Genomic DNA, 7,761 nt, shown 5'->3' with positions numbered 1-7,761 from the left:
AAAATAAATAAAGTGGAATGTTCACGATGTCCTGAAATTTCTCTTCGGATAAAGAAAGCAAGCCATAAATATGAATTGCTTGGGGGTGAGTTTTAAAAACAAAAACTCAAATTTGTCATTTTTGTGGGAGCTATGTCACTACAGTTCAGACTAAAAATGGTAACTATTGATAACTTAATACATGTCTGCACCAATAGATGCTATACTTCAAATTAATTGTTTTTAATTTGTGACCCTGACAAAACCAGTCTTATTGTGCATGGGTATGTTTTGGGCATGAGTATTATTAAAAAAAAAAAAAAAAAAAAAAAAAATATATATATATATATATATATATATATATACACACAGTTTAGTATAATTTACTCATCCCCCAATGATGGTTAAGTTTGGTGTCGGGGGGCAACTGAACATGTATGAAATTGTACGAATTAGCTTCTAAACTGACAAAACGTAAAGTAGTTACGTTTCCTCATGAAAACAGGCTGCTTTATTCCCACAAGGATCTTGGTTCTCCGTATTTATCTTCTGCTGCACTTCAAAACTATTAAATCCTGTATAAAAAGACATATTTGAAGCAAGATTTACTTTTTGATTTGGGATGCAATAGTCCTCCTTCTGTTTTCCGAGCATTCAGTGAAGGTCAGGAAAGGCAGGGCCAAAGCAGGATAAAACCCGGACCGGCTTGGCAGAGGGATAGAGGCTGGTGGTGCTCGGTGAATAGTAAGGCTTTGTTGTGACCTTTGTGGTCATGGCTGTGTGACTCAAAAAGGAGCTTGACCTTCAGCGTCTCTCTCACTCCAGGCTGAAACCTCCATTGCGACGGATGCGTATGCCGTTCACACGCTTGGCTTCAAAATATACCCTTCAGCAGCACCTACTCACTGCGACCCATCATCCTCCACAAGCACTGACATCAGCCAGAGTGCACAGCCACGGCCATATAGCGCTATCATACCTTCTCAAAATACTTCCTCACTCAGTAGTGTTGCAGAGTTAGCTAACTTATATACATTTTGTTGTAGTGTGTTAATTTGCACAGTATAAGTCTCCCCTATCTGACCCTTTAACTTCAGGTTTTGGAGTCTCTTCTAATGTTCTGATGAGGTGATTCAGGTGTGTTGGATTAGGGAGAGGTTGAAAATGTGTACTGTTGGTGTGCCTTTAGGATCAAGGTTGGGAAACACTTGGATAAGTTGAGAACTGATGCAACATGTAATTATGTTTTTAGGTAAAATGTCTAAAGCCTGGTTTGTACTCGACGCATACGCTAGTTCGTTTGAGTGCACACGGCAAATGTGACATCCTCGCTGTGTTTGCGGAGGTTCACTTTCGGTGTGCGCGACATGATTTCGGTTGGCACTTTAACCCAGAATTCTTGTATTTTAGAACAGGACCACAGGGCATGCATCAAGTCTTTTTCGCTCTAGCATCTCCAGCATTCAGCAGAGTCTTCAACCAGCGCCTAAAAAGCAAGACTGATCTCACGAGGAGGCGTAAGTATTTTACGTTTTGCCAGTTTAGTGGCTAATTTGTACGAGTTCAGTCGTACGAAAATTTATGATTTTAAAAAGGAGGCGTGGCACCAAACCTCACCCCTATAACCCCAACTGTCATTGGGCGATTAGCAAATCATATTAAATTGTACAAATTAGGTCGTACGAATTCTAACGAATTAGCCACTAAATCAAAAAGTTACGAATTGCCGTGAGATTGTGTTGAAAAATCCTATTCCAATACAAATGATTCAAAATTATAAATTGTATTAAGCATACTACTAAATTTCTTGACATTATTTTACAGTTGTGGCAAATTTTCTTTCAACGTTCATTGCTAAATGTGCAATTTAGATCTTTTACGTCAAACAGATTTAAGCAGAGAATGAAAACTACAGCCCATCTTTTCCATTAACCATTTACTGTATAATACACTGAAACTTCATGCCCACTGCCAAATGCTCTAAGAATTACTAATAAATTGCAGACCTTGTCTGGAGCTCGACTGTCGATTGTCCTTTTTTATGATATGCAATGACATTTTTTTGAGACTGAGCGAACAGTTGGCGCGGCACCACATTTAATTTGAGTTGAATATGAATCGCTTAAGAGATTTTGTCTCAAACGGGTGTGCATGTACAGACATCTTTATATTCCGTCCATGCGTGATCATAGGGACAAACAGATGTCTAGAAATTGCAACAGCCGTAGGAAAGGTGAAAAGTTTTTGGAAAAGTTTGGAAAAAGATGAGGGATAAGTTTGTTAAAGCCAAAACAGACTATTTAATTACAGAAATATGTTTTCCCATCAGTTATAGGTTTAACCCTAATATATATATATTACAATTTACAATTTAAATCAGTTTAATAGTTACAAAACTATAATGACTGAACAATTTTTTTCTTTGATAATTGGAAAGGAATATTTGAACCTATGGATTTACAAAATACTGATGCCCTGTTTTTCTAGGTTTTATTGGTGATAATGGTCAAGAATGTTGGAATATACTGTGAGTAGAGGATAGAAACTAGCCGGACAGCAATGTGTGAATTGCGGAGTAGGCTAAATCTAAAAAATAAAACAAATAAAACAATTCTGTCATTTTTAGTAAGTGTACTATTTTGCTTTTATTCTTGCCATAATAAAAACTCTTTCAGTTTATTCACGACAATTTGCTTTTGTATAATGTTATTATTATTAGCAGTATTATTTTCTGTATGCATATTTACATTTGTTTTATTAAAATCAAGCTTAGATATGTCCACCTGTCTGGTTTTAGACCATATGGGGCACAGCATGTGTATTAGGACCACACTTCATTCTTATTGTTCATTTATTCGTTTGCTGGAATTTAGAACTGAATTTAGAAATAGTTTCGAAACAAATCTTTGCGCTTAACAAACTAAATTAATTATGTAGGCTAATGGATGTCTGTGCGTAAAACACTTTTCCTTATCCACAAAAGAGAGTGAAAGTGAAAGGAAAGAATAAGGAGGCTCATTCTTTCATTCTCGTGCTGCAGATGCTCTGTTTAACTGTTTTCTCGCTAGTGAAGGGTTCAGTTTTCCACTTACAAAGTCCGCCATGTAAACAGCAAATGCGAAAGGGCGCAACGTAACTAACTCTTAAAGAAAATTGGAGATGATACTCTGATTGGTTTATTCTCAAAAACACACCTATAACCCATTAAGAGAATAAGCTCAACCACATAAAGCATTTTTTTTCCCATCCTTAAAATAGCAAAAGTGGATTCTGACATGCCCTTAATGCTTTTGCACTTTAGACTTTGAGCCTAGACCATTAAAATAGAGCCCATCAAATTTACAAACCCTTTTATAAATAAAGCATTTCTACAATGGAAAGGTTTATAGCTATAAAAGGACATCAACAAAAATCTATAATTCATAAAATAAAATCTAAAAATAAAAAAAAAATGTTTTTAAAGACTTATAAGTTAATTAGTTACTTACAAAAAAAAAAGGTTTTTAATAGTTTTTGTGCCATTTCTGAAGGATTCAATAACAAAATAATAATGATATGTAATAATAAGTAATAATAATTTACGAATACAATGACATAATACAACTGTAAGGAATAAATTAAGATGCAAGAATAGGAAACATGTCACAATATATCTGATTTTACTATTACAACTATTACTATTTTTACTAACCTTTTAGTGACCTCAAATTTAATCTTGTTATATCATTTAATCATAAAAATGTAATGCTAAAATTAATATCTATACTGAATGAAGTGAATACTGTATATCCAGATGTATTGCTGATTTCTCATTTATATTTTCTATACAACATTGAATCTATTCATGTTTAATACTCTGCCTCCCATTGGTAATACACTGTAAAAGCCTCATTGTGTGTGTCCTTGAAAATGGAGCGCTAACACATTTGATTGATTTGTATTCAAATTGATATTTCCTTTCTAACCAATGACTATGTATTGTTTGTGCTTCTTATGTAACTAACTACATTTTTTTTCCAAAATAGCAACTTTCAGCTGAGCGAAACTGTCAGGTAAGAAGCTCCATTTCATACAGTGTAATTCATATATTAAGTTTCAGGCGTAAATAGTTTCCTTTTCCAAATTTGCAATTCACACGTATAATAATTGAGTGTTTTGACAGTGTAGCTTCTGCTGTCATCATCTGCTTCAGCGGTTATTGCGGAAAGCGTTTCCAAATAGAACATACACCTGTGGCAGAGCGATTGTGTGTGTTGTGTGTGTGTGTGTGTGTGTGTGTGTGTGTGTGTGTGTGTGTGTGTGTGTGTCCGTTCACCGGCTGGCAGGACATTCATGACCACACAATGGAAAGAAACGGCGTCCAATGGCACCTGCGCTATCAGGCCTTTTAGTCAGTGTCCAGCCTCTGCAAATACACCAGATGCTGCTTGTGCTGTGAAGTCCACTATTGTGGAAGAGGACAGCTCAGAACAGCCATTCTGGGTAGACGGTGTGTACGGCACAACACATAACAAACATCACATAACATAAAATATAACAACATTTAACATAACATAACGTAAAACATAACATAGCATAACACACAACATAGCACATAGCATATAACATATAACACATAACTTATAACATATAAAAAAATAACATAACACACAACTTCAAATATAACAACATAAAACATAACATGTAACATAACATAACACATAATATAAAACATAACACAACATAAAACATAACATGTAACAACATTTAACATAACATTACGTATCACATAACATAAAATATAACAACATATAACATAGCAAAAACATAACATAGCATGACACGACAAAATATAAAACAGCACAGACTATAACATATCACATAACTTATAACATATAACATAAAACATAACATAATATAACAAAATTGAAAATATAACAACACATAACATATAATACACAACAGAACACATAACATAAAATATTACAACATAACATGTAGCATAACACATAACATAAAATATAACGACACAACATATAACATAACATAGCATAAAACATAACATGAAACATACAATAACACATAACATATAACTCAACATTGCATAACATAAAATATAACAACATGAAACATAACATAAAACCATAACATGTAACATAACACATCACATAACATGACACATAACATAAAATAGAACAACTTATAACAAAACATAGCATAACACAACAAAAAAATAACAGCATATAACATATAACACACAACTTACAACATATAACAACAAATTCCGTGAAATATAACAATATATAACATAAAAACATAACATATAACACATAACAAAACACAACATAAATATAACAACATAACATACAAATTAACATAACATGTAACGTAACGCATAACATAACATTTAACAACACAACATATAACATTAAAACATTACATGTAACATACTATAACAAATAACATAAAACATAACTTAAAATATAACATAACATAAAAACATAACATTTAACATAACAAAACATAACATATCACAAAACGTGACATATTATAAATCATTATATAAAACACATAATATAAACTATAACAACATAGCATAACATGTAACATAACATAACACATGACATAAAAAATAACAACACAACATATAACATGTAACATAACATAAAATCATAACATAACATGAAATATAACAAAATAAAACATAACATATAACATAACAGCATAACATGACATAAAAATAACATAGCACATAGCGTATAACATATAACACACAACTTTTAACATTACAAAACATCATATAACAATGTAAAATATAACAATACATAACGCAACTTAAAAAAATAATATAACACATAATAAAATATACCAACATAACAAAAAACATAACATATAACATAACAACACATTACATAACATAGCATAAACAATAACATAGCACATAGGGTATAACACATAACATATATATATATATATAAAGACTCTTCATTTAATATATTCGCTTAACCAAACCAAAAGCCAATGCTACTCCTAATTTTGACATCTGAGCCTCAAGAAATGATAGATGATCATAAAATAGTCATTAAAACGCTCTCTCACGTCGAGTCAAGGATTTGCTAGAATCAGCTTTCTATAAGAACACGCACCAAATATAACATTGCTCTTGATAAATGCTGATAATGGCAAACAGTGACCCCCTACCTCAATCCCCCGAGGACAGACCTCAGATCAGTTTCAAGAGCATCATTTTGGAAGCGCAATACGGCTTCTTGTCTATAATGCTAGGATAATACTGTTCACCTGCAAAGTGGAAGCGGGAATAAATGTCAAAGGGCCCTCTAGGCATTACAATAGTGTCATCGCGTGCATGAAAACTCACACACTTTTGTTTTTCTACCCCTGCATTGCAGACCCGGGCCTTGAGTGGTGGAGGCCGGCCCAAGCCAGTATCACGACACCGCGAGGTCAGTGTGCTGGGCATTAGCAAGAGGACAATGCTGGAAGACTGACACCATTAGAGTTTGGCCGGCGTTCACCAGCAGCTGCCAACTGTCCACATCCATTGTCCTGGGCATCCCATAATACTAATCCCACTGCACATATCAGTCTCTATAGTGGATCCACTGAGCTACGGTTCAGAGACGGGCGTATGGGCAATTTGAAAAGTGGCAGAGACGCATTCTGGAACTTATCAGCTTAGCGTGCGAATGTTAAATACGTGACGTAATGTTCGCTGCTGATATGCTAAGGACGTTACACTGTAAAAAATGCAGGGTTCCACATAATTTCTTCATGTTGTCCAAACACAAATGGATTAAGTTAACTTCATTGTTTTGACGAATTTAAGTGGATTGAACATAAAACATTTAAGTTATCCCCAAAAAACCTTCAAGAATTGTGTTGATTCAGCTCGTTTTAAACAATAGGTTGAACAAACAGCAATGGTAGTTTTTTGAGTGTACTTACAGATTGTGTTTGTTGTGTATGGTTGGAAAATGGACATTGTTTGGATTAGTTTAGATTAGATTCAACTTTATTGTCATTACACATGTACAAGTACAATGCAACGAAATGCAGTTTAGGTCTAACCAGCAGTGCAATAGCAGCAAGTGCAGGATACAGGAATAAGTTATAAAGTGCAGTTATAGAAAACTATGGTGATATTTACAGATGGATGTACTATGAACATTATATACAGGTTGGATAAGCTATGAACAGATTTACAATATATGAATATATGTGCAGGTTGCTATTAATAATCAGTAGTGTGCAGATAGATAAACATGATTACAAGTATATATGTTACAATATATGAATATATGTACAGGTTGCTATTAATAGTCAGTAGTATGCAGATAAATAAGCATGATTACAAGTGTATATGTATAGTGGGTGTGTACATAATTACAAAATTACAATTAAATTAAAACATAATTACAATTAAAAGATTCAGTGGGGGGCAAAAGAGTCAGTGTGGGGCAGAGTTCAGGAGGGAGACAGCTCTGGGGAAAAAGCTGTTCCTCAGTCTGCTGGTTTTTGTATGGGGGAGCCTGAAGCGCCTGCCGGAGGGCAGGAGAGAAAACTGTCTGTGAGCGGGGTGAAAGGTGTCCTTCAGAATACTGCGTGCTCGGCGCAAACAGTGTTTCTTCTGGATGTCCTCTATGGCTGGCAGAGTAGTCCCTGTGATGCGTTGGGCAGTTTTCACCACCCGCTGCAGTGCCTTACGCTCAGCAACAGAGCAGCTTCCATACCAGACTGTGACACAGTTTGTCAAGGGAGTCTGGTATGGAAGCTGCTCTGTTT

General features: G+C 34.5%; 1 long non-coding RNA gene across 1 annotated transcript; it reads left to right on the top strand.

Moving 5' to 3' along the window:
* The first annotated feature begins 1,387 nt into the window (after positions 1 to 1,387).
* Positions 1,388 to 7,212, top strand: LOC141378999 (uncharacterized). Its single transcript, XR_012394880.1, has 4 exons — positions 1,388 to 1,496; positions 4,005 to 4,031; positions 4,305 to 4,468; positions 6,369 to 7,212. It is a non-coding gene; the product is annotated as an uncharacterized lncRNA (long non-coding RNA).
* The last annotated feature ends 549 nt before the right edge of the window (positions 7,213 to 7,761 follow it).

This window comes from Danio rerio, chromosome 19 (assembly GCF_049306965.1).
Source record: "Danio rerio strain Tuebingen ecotype United States chromosome 19, GRCz12tu, whole genome shotgun sequence".
In the NCBI taxonomy this organism is placed as follows: domain Eukaryota; kingdom Metazoa; phylum Chordata; class Actinopteri; order Cypriniformes; family Danionidae; genus Danio; species Danio rerio.
This window is presented reverse-complemented; position numbering and strand designations above follow the sequence as displayed.